Source organism: Camellia sinensis, chromosome 7 (assembly GCF_055761805.1).
Source record: "Camellia sinensis isolate YWXY chromosome 7, ASM5576180v1, whole genome shotgun sequence".
In the NCBI taxonomy this organism is placed as follows: domain Eukaryota; kingdom Viridiplantae; phylum Streptophyta; class Magnoliopsida; order Ericales; family Theaceae; genus Camellia; species Camellia sinensis.
This window is the reverse complement of record NC_138967.1, coordinates 169,023,544-169,036,584: the sequence shown is the minus strand read 5'-3', so window position 1 is coordinate 169,036,584 and position 13,041 is coordinate 169,023,544.

Genomic DNA, 13,041 nt, shown 5'->3' with positions numbered 1-13,041 from the left:
AAAAGATTGGAACACAAGGTACAAAGAAGGGTGGTCAACCCCTCTGTGTTGGATAGCCTTTCACCGCAAGTTTTAGCCCATAAACACAATTGAAAAATGGTCTAAAAACAGCAAGTAAAGATGGTAAATAAATAAGGGAAAGAAGTTAGGAGTTATACCTCTTGAAGAGAAGTAACTCTTTGAGTTATAAACCAACAATTTCACACCCTCAAATGCTAGTATTCAAGCTCAATAACCTCAGCCAAGAACCCTCAAGAATGTTAGTTTAAGGATCCTAGGTAAGGTATGTATAGATGTATATAGGTTGCAAGAAAAAGAGAGATATATTTTCCAAGAATTTGGTTTCACCAAAATTTTCTAACCTAATTTTATGAGAGGGGATCATGTATATATAGAAAAACATGTTAGGCTCTTGAAAATATCAGTATACAAACAACTGGTGTAGTGCATGCACCTGTGGAGACAGCTAGCACAGTTGGCAAAAAGATCTGGTTTTCAAAACACAAGTGGTCGGGCGACCACTACTTGGACGGCCGTACACTTAGAAGTGGCCGGCCGGCCACCAGTGGGCTGTCACAAGTGGGTCTGCAGCCCGCTGGTGGTTAGGCTTGAAAAGCTGTGTTTTTGGTCCAAAAATGATGCAAGGCTTGTAGGCTTCTGAGCCTCAAAATAGAGGCTTCCTACTGAGGAAATCGAGTGTTTGACAAACGTATAAATTCATCATTGGGTGATCAATTGGTGGCGCCCAAGTCTTAAGGGCGGTCAAAAATGCGGTGTCTACAGTTGCCCCTCTTTGACAGAACTCGAGATGCAATGACGTGAGTAAATGTCAAAGCCCAGAGACGACCCACTTTGACAAGGCCGTAAGACTTGGGTGAGCAATCAAGACATAAAGGTAAATTGGTTGAACTCAAAAGTTGCCTACGTATCCCTTTGCAAGGAATCAAACTAGCATAGTTCAGGGGCAAAATGCAACATGATACAAATATGATGCAATGCAACAGCTAAGAATACAAACGGGCATACGACTCAAAAAATGAGAAATTGAAATCAAGGCAACCCAACAATTGAAATGAAATCAATAAGCAATAAAACTATGCTGCCGCGTATCAGAAATGAGCGAAACCACGCTTCCGCATGGAAAGGTGATGGGTCGTTTCACACACCAAATATTAAACACTAAACTAAACCAAATTTCTTAGAATAATGGTAAGTCTAGGTATCGATCAACAGGGACAATTGTGAAATTAAACTAATTTAAATACTAAATTCCTAAATTAATGTTGATGAAAAAGATGGTTGTTCATAATTTAATATTAATTAAATTTAAAAAAGCAATTAAACTAGCAATTAAAATTGAAATTAGAATTACTAATTGTGGAAAAACCTAGGGTAATGAATATACTTTGCAACTACAAGTTCGAAACATTTATCAAGAAAATTAACACATTCAATGTATAGGCACAAACCATCTCAAGTAGCACGAGTTGTTCGCTCTAAACTAGGGTAGCAACATGACTCATTCATCGTAGTATGGCTCGTCTCATACCTTGAACATGAAAGAATAGAAAACCATTGTATGGAAAACATTCAACAATCACATAAAGCAGAATACTTGAAGAGATAATGAAAAATATAAATTTGAAACTTCTTAAACACCATACAATTTGTTCAAACCTTTACATAATCAAAAAGCAAAGAGAAAACCTAATTACATAGCTAGGGTTTCATCAAAACCCTAGAAAGAGGAGCCTAGCCACTCATGGAGAAGTGGGAAAAGGTAGATGGAGAAGAAACCACCATGGGAGACATGCTTCAAGCTTCAGGTACTTTTGTTTCAAACCCTAGCCTCTCTTTCCTTGGAAAAATATCAAAACCCTAATCCAACCTCCCTTTCTTCTTTTTATACCTCAGCTGTCTTTCAAACAAGTTCAAAACGGCAACAATTTCTGAGGTGCTGCTGCACGTGCGGGAAAGTTAACGCATGTGCGGGAAGCACTTTTCTCTACAAGTCCTGCATTTTTGCTCATTTTATGCTCCTGCTATGTACAACCTGATTGGCATTAAACAGACATAAAATATATAGTTTGACAAGCAAGTAAAGTTTAGAGATCTTAATTAACGGCCTCAGTGTTGCACAATTCGGCTTTAATCATATCCCCCAACTTAGAACTTGCTAGTCCTCAAGCAAGGAATAAAGAAGGAAAGAATAAAATTAAACAAAATATAGTTATCTCCTCTTTTGTGAGAAGAACGGTTGCGTTTAGCATATGTAACAAGCCTTTAAACCACAAAGTTACCCCAAATGGACGAGTAAAGTCTCGTGAGGGTTTCTAGAAATGATGCCCACAAACATTAACATATTCACATCTATCCAGCAACAATCAATCACACTACACCACTCAAGAATTAACTTATGTGCCACTACAGTGCAATATTAAGACATGATGAATCATTAAAGGTATAGTAGACAAGTATGAAGGAATCTATTGAGTAGAGACTGCAATTCAGTATTACACAAATCAAGTTCTATGTACTTGTGAATGCTAGTAGAACACATCATCAGTAACCTCGGTGTAACATGCAATTTCCATAACTAGTTAACTGACCAGTATAATAGTCCAGTGTAACTCATAATAACCCCCAACATATACAGACAAGATTAAACTTTTGTAACTAGGATTCTCAAAATGTTTTTTTTTTTTTTTTTTTTTTCGAAAGACTGTGCAATGTCCTAATCCATTAAGCTTTCTAATCAACCCATGTAGCAAGCATTGTGCCAATGACTCCCAAACTAGACGGTTTTAGGGCGCTAGGTGTGAAGACACCCCTACGAGCTTAATTACTCGAGCTGAAAAGGTTATGAATCCGAACAAGTCATTTTCCTTGTTTTTCCTTAATTGTGCAATGTTTAGGTCCCTTAAGCCTTCTAATTAACCCATGTAGCAAGTATTGGGCCAATGACTCGAGTTAATAACTCGAGTTAAAGAGGCTACGAACCCAAACAAGTCAAGTGTTTTTTTTTTTTTTTTGAATTTATTTTGAGAATCAAGGCTAGTCATTTATTTTTTTCTACAACACTAGCAATTATCAATGATATACACCGGGGATTATAATAAAAAGGTCACCATTATGATAGTGTGTTCATGTGAGTCAGGGCATACTCATGATAAGTGTACTTATACCACAACCACAAACAACTATCCTAGTGCAAACATCACATGCGAGTGTTTACCCAATAAACCTTTTCATACAAGTCTACTATGCTCACCAATTAACATATGCAAATATCATCACCCTACTAGCAACAAGTCAACATCAAGTGAAGTAATGTACTCAAGTGAAACATGTATAAGCATGAATTATGAGCCAAATATAAATGCACAAAAGAAAATACCCTCACCCCCCAACTTGAATATGACATTGCCCTCCATGGAAGCAAATGCTAAGTAAATAGGCAAGACAGAATATTACCAGAGATTGTATGTGCACATCCAGGTAGACAAATTGTAACACACACACACACACACCTTTTTCTTTTTTTTAGAAAGAGAAACAACTAAAAGGAAAATACAGAAATAAAAGAAACAATGAAAAAGATAGTCTAGTACTATTGAGAATCCGATGGTGGCGGTGGAGGAAAATGTTAGGCAAACAAGGCGTTCATTAATGACTGTGTTTCGAATGCTGTGTCTTGAACCTGAGCGCCGAGCTAGTCAAAACACTGCTGGTTGGACTCTTGATATGTATAAAAGTCAGTTTGCAGTGATGTAACTGACTACTGAATGTTGAGTTGGTAAGCGTTGAGTTGGTCGAAAGCTACCTAAGAATAGTCACGATGCGCCTAAAAATTCGTACGCAACCCCATGAGAATCTAGTGGTGGTCGTGAAGAGTACTGTGGACCTAATCCACAGAGTGCTGAAGCTGTAAGTACTCCTCCTAAGTCATGTATAGTGGGTCCCCTTGGGGAGGCACAGGGGAGGCAGGAGGAGGTGGTTGGTCATGGACGGGGTTATGGGCCTCATCAACCGGGGCACCAACTTGTTGCTGGATAGGGGATAAGCTATGCTGCCATTCTCGTTACCTGAAAGTTGGATAAACAGTGTCAATCTCCTCAGTCGGAACAATAGGGAGGCTGTTCAGCTCAAAGACAATTGTGAGAAAGTTGGCACATGGCAGGGACCAAGTCAGGCTTTACATTGGTTGAGGCTGAACGGCCTCTTATCGAAATTTGTGCATATGCATCTAGATCACGTGCGCAAGCGAGACTTGATAACCATGTTGGTAAGCATGTAGGACCCGGACAAACTCCATGCGGCGCTCTGCTTTATGCCCAAGTGGAAGGGCATTCTTATATATCACTGAGTCAATGAATAACAAATGGCCAGGCAGCTTACGCCGGTGCAAGCACGTGTAACTTGCATTATCATGGGCCCCCGGGAAGTACTATTGGATGAGACTGCGTATGGGTTGTCGACCCTCAACTTCCGAGAAGGGCTGGTGGTCCGCCTTGGAAAAGAACCCTAACACTTGGGCAATCATGGATTCTGTGATGCTGACGATGTAGCCATCAATAGTGGACAAAAGTCCTACCTCAGTGAGCGACTCATACATGTTCTGGTAGAAGAGCCGTACTAAACGAGGATAAGTGGGCGCCGAAACCATGCAAAGGCCCAACTATTGCCGGAGGTGGAGCTACTCAACGGCCCAAGAAGTGTGTGGGTCATGCTGCAAATAGGTAATGTTGAACTGTGTGAGCTTGTGAAGCAGGCATGAAGCCCACTCCGGTCGTGGCAACTCAACTGGTGGTGGCGGCGAGGATAGTGGTGATGGTGGCGGTGGGGACACCGAGGAGGATGAACCTCTGGCCTTTTTGGAGGCCCAGGTGGATATTTGTCGACTCATGTCCTGTATACACCAACAATAGACACATATACTTGTGGAACCAGCATGAGAATAAAATAAGATATTAAAGCACAAGTCTGCTCACTGATGTACCACATGCAATTCTCATCATTTTTCTTCTTTTTGTTCTTGTTCTTGCTCTTTTTTTTTTTCCAAAAACATAATAAAAGAAATAAAATAAATAACATACATCATAAAAAAAAATGAATAAATAAACTAAAATAAAATACGAATAAAAATAAAAGAAACAACAACTAAATTAGTATACTACAACTAGTTATAGGCATCGACATTAAACTAACTACTAAACAACAATTTTATTTAACTAATGACTAAATAATTAAAACTAACAGAACTAAACTATTTGAATGAACTAAACTATGGTAAGCAAGCAAAATAATACATATATATATATATATATAAATAAATAAAAGACACAATTTAGTAAATAATAAAGAATTAAATAGGCTAAACAATTTTTTTTTGAAATCTTTGCACGTGCACCGATAGGGGCCGCACGTGCGTCGATGGGGGCCACATGTGTGGTAGTGCACCACCTAGAAACGTTTTCCACACTTTTTTTTTTAAATTTTTTTTATTTTATTTTGGATGAATCTTTACAAGTTAATCTATCCCTACACCTAACTATAAGTGAAGATTGAAAGAAGAAATATACAAACCTAAACTAAAAAGAAGGATTTACCTTAAAATAGTGAAGAAAGAGAGAGAAAAGCAGAGATTCGCCCGAAACAATGGTGGTCGCCGGAGATTCGATAGATGGAGAGAAAAGGGCCACTGGCAGTGAGGTGATATTGAGGAAGAATGAGGGAAGGTTGAGAGTTGAAGGGTTAGTGATGGTGGGGTTTGTGGGTTTGTGGGGTTAAGAGAGAGAGAGTGGAAGAGAGAGAACAAGATGATGAGAGGTAGAGAGAGACAAAATCTGTAAGAGTGATTGAAGTGGGTCTAGGGTTGTATAATTTTTTTTTGAAAAACAAAAATAAAATAAATAAAATACAAAAAAAAATTGTAACAAAGAAATCTGAATTTTTTTTTTCCGACGTCCTGCACGTGCTGGAGTCCAAGCCACACCCAGAAAGTTTCCCGCACATGCGGCGTGCAAGCCACACCTCGCGCACTTGCTTTTAAAGCAGTGGCCAACCTTGGATTTTGGATTTTAGCCGCACGTGCAGGATTTTTTTTTTTTTTTAAAGCCCAAGTACATAAATAAATAAAAACAATTCAAGCCATTTCTACCTTCATTTTACATCCAAAATAAATATAGCATTTCAAAAAAAAAAAAGAAGATAAATAAATAAATGTTCAACAAAGGTATAATCTTCACGTGAAAACCACAGGTACTACTTTTCTCCCTAACAATGCTTGTAACTTTCCCTATTCTCCAATAGGGTGATAGACTAGGTTGATTCGGTATCCAGGATCGAGGCGCATAAAGCTAACTCGACCTATGGGATTGTCATACAGAGTTCAAGCCGGGGTGGTTTTGAAGCAATCTCTACACCCATGGATATTTAAACCAGACTCTAGTCTCAGAAATTCCAAACCTTTGCGTTCTAGGCTTTGCCATTCGAACTCTAGTTTCCACCGTCTAAGTTGGTCTTCTAGGAACTCACTACAAACACAGTTAGGTGGCTATACCAGACCGTCAGATGTCGTTCAGGCATGGCTAACACCAGAGGAATTACACCTTTAGAGGATTTAAAATCTCCTAGGCGTCAAATAAAGCATAACAAGAATAAAGAAAAATATAATAGAATAGAAAGGAAAGAAAAGAGAACCAGACATCAATCTCTCAATCAAAGTAAAACGGGTCCATTAAAGCAATGGACTCAATCATATCCCCATTCCCAATCCCCTCTATATACGGCTTCAGCCTTTGGCCATTTACTTTAAAAGTGTGGCCATTCCTTGGATCTTGCACCTCAACAACGCCATGAATAAATGCCTCTACAACCACAAAGGGACCATCCCATCTTGATCTAAGCTTACCCAAAAAGAGTCTCAATTTGGAGTTAAAAGCCATACTTTTTGGCCGCGTTCAAAGGATTTTCTATTAATGTGCTTATCATGGAATTCCTTGGTCCGAGCTTTAAAATTTTCGAACTCTCATATGCATCATTTCGAATTTCCTCCAACTCATTGAGTTCCAATTTCCGGTTGAGCCCTGCTGCGGCCATATTGAAGTTAAACTTCTTTATGGTCCACAATGCTCGGTGCTCAAGTTCAACCGGGAGGTGGCAAGATTTTCCAAACACCACTCTATATGGTGACATCCCAATGGGTGTCTTATAAGTAGTGCGATAAGCCCATAATGCATCAATCAAACGTTTTGACCAATCTTTCCTATCTGGCCTCATCGTTTTCTCTATTATATGCTTCACCTCCCTATTAGAGACTTCCACTTGGCCACTAGTTTGAGGGTGGTATGGAGTGCCAACTTTATGAGTGATAGAGTATTTCTTAATTACGGACTCAAAGAACCGGTTACAAAAATGCATACGCTGATCACTTATTATGGCTCTAGGAAACCCAAAACGACTAAAGATATTTTTATGCAAGAATTTGATTACTACTTTATGATCGTTTGTTCTGGTAGCTATCGCCTCCACCCACTTAGAAACATAATCCATTGCCAAAAGAATATACTCAAACTTGAACGATGACGGGAAAGGGCCCATAAAATCAATCCCCCAAACATGAAAGATCTCTACCATAGGAATAAGGGACATTCACATCATATCACGATGAGATATCAAACCTATTTGCTGATAGCGCAAACAAGTTCTAAAAAATTGACGGGCATCTTTAAAAATGGTGGGCTAGTAAAACCCGATTTGTAAAACCTTGGCGGCCGTTTTATGCCCACTAAAATGACCGCCACATGCAGAAGAATGACAAAATGTAAGAATGCTATGTACCTCACTCTCTGGCACACACCTTCGGATCACTTGGTCGGAGCAATATTTAAACAACTCCGAATCCTCCCAAAAATAATACTTGACTTGCGAAAAGAATTGGTCTTTGTCTTGCTTAGACCAATTTTGAGGAATTTTCCTAATGGCCAAGTAATTCACAATATGTGCAAACCATGAGGGGCTCGCTCGTGACACCACAAGAAGTTGCTCGTCGGGGAACGAATCATGTAAAATTAAAGGGTCACTAGTATACTCAACAAGGACTCGGGAGAGGTGATTCGCCACCACATTCTTAGATCTTTTCTTATCTCGGATCTCTAGGTCAAATTCCAAAAGCAACAAAATCCATCTAATTAACCTAGGTTTGGTCTCTTTCTTTGATAGTAAATATCGCAAAGCAACATGATCAGTGAAGACTATGACCTTGGAACCTAGGAGATAGGACCAGAATTTATCTAAGGCAAATACCATAGCTAGCAACTCTTTCGCGGTGGTAGTGTAATTCAATTGTGCGTTCGAGAGAGTGCGACTAGCGTATAGCATATGGTGCCCTACTGACCCTTTGGCCCAACATAGCCCCGACAATGTAATCTGAGGCATCACACATGATTTCAGAGGGAAGCAACCAATCGGGTGATTTCATGATTGGGGCGGTAGTAAGGGCCACTCTCAGTGTTTCAAAGGCTTTCAAACATGTCTCATCAAAGATAAAAGATGCGTCCTTAGCAATTAAACTACACAAAGGATGAGATATTTTACTAAAGTCTTTGATGAACCTACGATAAAAACCTGCATGCCCTAAGAAATATCGGACTTGACGCACAAAAATGGGAGGAGAAAGGCCTGCAATGAGGTCGACTTTAGCTTTGTCTACCTCTATACCTTGAGGGGACACAATGTATCCCAACACTATACCCTCATGAACCATAAAATGGGTCTTCTCCCAACTCAAAATTAGGTTTGCCTCAGTACATCTTTCCAACACTCTAGTCAAATTCCTAAGGCATTCCTCAAAAGACGGTCCAAACACTGAAAAATCATACATAAAAGCCTCGAGAAATTTCTCCACCATATCGGAGAAAATGGCCATCATACACGATTAAAAAGTTGCCGGTGCATTACATAGCCCAAAGGGCATGCCCTTGTACGCAAAAGTGCCAAAAGGGCAAGTGAACGAGGTCTTTTCCTGGTCAGCGGGGTACACCGAGACTTGATTATACCCCGGGTAGCCATCAAGAAAACAATAAAAACCCTGCCCCGCTAACCTCTCAAGAATTTGATCAATAAATGGCAGAGGATAATGGTCCTTCCTAGTCATGGAATTCAATCTCCTATAATCAATACACACTCGCCACCCAGTAGTGGTTCGTGCGGGGACTAACTTTCCTTGCTCGTTCTCGACAACAGTGATGCCCGATTTCTTGGGCACCACTTTTGTGGGACTCACCCACTTGCTATCGGAGATGGGGTATATAATACCCGGATCTAAAAATTTCAAAACCTCTTTTTTTCACAACCTCTTTCATGTTGGGATTAAGTCTCTGTTGAATTTCCCGAGAAGGTTTGGCATCCTTTTCTAGATGTATATGATGCATGCACATGGAGGGATCTATCCCTTTCAAATCAGCCACCGACCACCCTATAGCACTCCAATGTGCCACAAGAACACTCATTAATTGACTTTCTTGCTCTACAGTTAAGTCTGATGCAATGATGGCAAGTAAAGTATCCTTTGGCCCTAAAAGTGTATACTTGAGTGTGGTCGGGAGTGGCTTCAACTCAAGTATACTTGACTTTCTTGCTCTACAGTTAAGTCTGATGCAATGATGGCAAGTAAAGTATCCTTTGGCCCTAAAAGTGTATACTTGAGTGTGGTCGGGAGTGGCTTCAACTCAAGTGTAGGTGGTGTGACTAAGGATGGTATGGCAGGCTCTGTAGATAGAGAAGGAAGGGACTCAAACTGGGCTTTCCATGGAGGAAAATCCGGTGTAAAAGAAGAATTAAGTAAGGCGTTCACCTCTTCAACCGACCCATCAATATTAAAATTTTCAAATCCAAAATGGGCTAGACAAGCCTCTAGAGGGTCCTCTACAAGAATTGAGGGTAAAGCCTCCTCCACAATCCCATCCACAACATCCACAAATAAACACTTCTCTTTTTGGAAAACATTGAGTTTCACTTGCATATTTCCAAATGAAACATCCATAACCTCGGTGCGACAATTTATGATGCATTGGCTGTAGCCAAGAAAGGTCGACCTAAGATCACTGGGATTTGTTTCCTAGAGCTGGCTACTGGTTCCATATCTAAAACCAAAAAGTCAATAGGAAAATAAAACCTATCGACCTTTACTAGCACATCCTCAATCATGCCACGTGGCACTTTGAGGGACTGGTTGGCCAACTGGAAAGTAATAGTAGTGGGCTTCAACTCACCAAGACCAAATTTGTCATACACAGAGTACGGCAACAAATTAACACTAGCCCCTAAATCTAACAAGGCCTTATCAATAAAATGGTCCCCTATAATGCATGCAATGGTTGGGGTACCCAGGTCTTTAAGCTTAGGGGGTGTCTTACTTAATAAGATGGAGCTTACTTGCTCCATGAGTATGACCTTTTGGGACATATATCCTAGATTTACGCTTTTGCGTACAAAGGTCCTTCAAAAATTTATCATATGAGGGTACTTGTTTAATTGCCTCCAACAGGGGAGGTTGATTTTAACTTGTTTAAACATCTCCATCATCGCTTCCATGGATGCCGCCTTCTTATTAAAAGGGGACGGTGTATCAAGGCATTGGGGAAAGGGTGCCTTAGGCACATGTGAAGTGCTAGGGGCTAAGTTATCTCCCTTAGGTGTTTCTCCCTCACCCTTGCTCTCTTTGGGTTGACCACCATGATCACCGTTCTTAGCCTTAGTTGCATCAGACGTAACTGGCTGAGGCTCTAACTCCCTCCCACTTCTCAAGGTAATCACCACTTGCACCTGTTCATGGTGCTTTCCATTCCCAACAACCCCTCTACCCTATATTGACCCTTAGGGTTGGCCACAGTCTGACTCCGTAATTTTCCCTCCTCTCTCCTATTCATGTTATTAGCCATTTGACCCAATTGGCCCTCTATCTTGGCAATGGAGTGAGTATGGGAGTGAACTACTGGTGCTAACCCCTTAAGTTTTGAGAGAACTTCCAACACCTGAGTCTCAAAGGCCGAGTTGCCTTGAGGAACAGGCAGAGGTTGTGGTTGCCGGTAAGGTTGTGGTGGTCGATAAGAAGATTGGTTGGCAAAATTATTAAAATTCTGCCTTGGCGGTGGAGGATTGTAAGAAGTGCCTTGTGAAGGAGGTCTCCATGAAAAATTAGGGTGATTTCTCTATCTCAGATTGTATGTGTTAGAATATGGGTCATTACCCGGTTGAAGAATCCTTGAGCTGCAGTCACATGCTTTTGGACTAATTTCGAAAATTATGATGCCGAAGGGCACTCACTCAAGTCATGAGTAGGGCTCGCACAAATAGCACGTGCCTCGTGAAATTGAGGCTAAGCTTGTTGTGTAGGGGCATGTTCTGAAGCTAACAATTGGTCCATTTTGTGGGACAATGCCTCTACTTGTTGGGCTAACTATAGGTTTTTCCCTACCTCATAAATGCCCTTGGTTTTTAGGGCTCCAACTATCGGTTGCTGAACTTGCTGGGCTGTGGAGGCATGGTGAAGGGAATTATCACTTAAGTTCTGAAATAGTTGCCATGCCTCGGCGTCATTTTCGGACATGAATGTCCCACCACAAGATGAATCCACCATTTGGCAGTGAGGCTCATTTAAGCCATAGTAAAAGGTCTAAACAAGTTGCCAATAAAGCACTTAGTGGTGGGGACATTGTTGGAGAAGGTCACGAAGTCTTTCCCATGTTTCATGAAATAGCTCGCCATCAATTTGAGCAAAATCGGTGATGGCTCACCTGAGTTGGTTAGTCTTACCAATGGAAAAGTACTCCAAAAACTTTTGCTATAATTGATCCCAAATTGTGATAGAATTAGCAGGTAAGGAGTTCAGCTAGTGTTTGGCTTTGTCCTTCAGTGAAAAGGGGAATAATCACAACATTAGGGCCTCATTGGTGAATTTTTGGATCCTCACCGTAGAGCAAATTTCCAGAAATTCATGCAAATGTTTGTAAGGGTCATCATGAGCTAGTCCATGGAATGATGGAAGCATTTGGATTGTGCTGGACTTAGCTCATAATGAGCAGCAGTGGTGTCCGGTAAATGAATGCATGATGGTGATGTATATGCAGTGGGTGTGAAGTAATCCTTAAGGGTCCAGTTGGGCCCATTTAGGCCATTTGGGTTCGCTATCTCTAATGGCTCGAGGTATGGTATGGATATTCAAGCTTAGGAATAATCGTGTAGACACCTCATTTTTGACCGCCTTTAAGACTTGGGCGCTTTATTCCAAACACCCGATGATAAAAGTTACACTGTGCAATCTTTTAAATTCTCCGCAAAGAAATTTGGATTCAAGCTCTAATCCCAAACCTTACACCCCATTTTGACCAAACTATTTTAGACCTTGAAACCCTCTTTTTGAAAATATTTTTTCAAATGTTTCTACAATATTTCGAAGCTCGCATTTTGTTTAAAATATTACACTTTTCGGTAAACCAAGTAAGGACAAAGTGGAGGTACATGAAAGGGAGGTGAAATCTTTGAAAAATCTTTAAAAATATCTTATGCATAGGTTTGAAGTTGAAGGGAATAAGAGGGGAGGGAAGAAGCTTGTTGGGGAAGAAGTGAGGCATCAATCTGTTAAGTTAGAAATGAGCAACCTTCAGTAAATTAGGCATATCTCTCTGACCACTTAGAATTTGTATGTGAGGTCATAACCATTGGAAAGTAGACTTCCGTGGCTTCAAATTAGACTCAAGAATCACCTAAAATCGAGTCCGGATAAGGGAGATATATCCGTTTGAAGTCGGGCTTAAAATACAGATTTTTGGACCCGGTCGAGGCTCATTTAGACCCGGCCGAGTGTAGACACCCCATTTTTGACCGCCCTTACGACTTGGACGTCACCACTTGCACACCTAATGATAAATTTGTATATGCTTGTCAAGTGCTCGGAGTCCTTAGCAGAATGCCACTGCTTTGAGCCTTCAAAATCCTATGCACCTCTTACCTTGTTTTGGACCACAACCATAGTTTTTC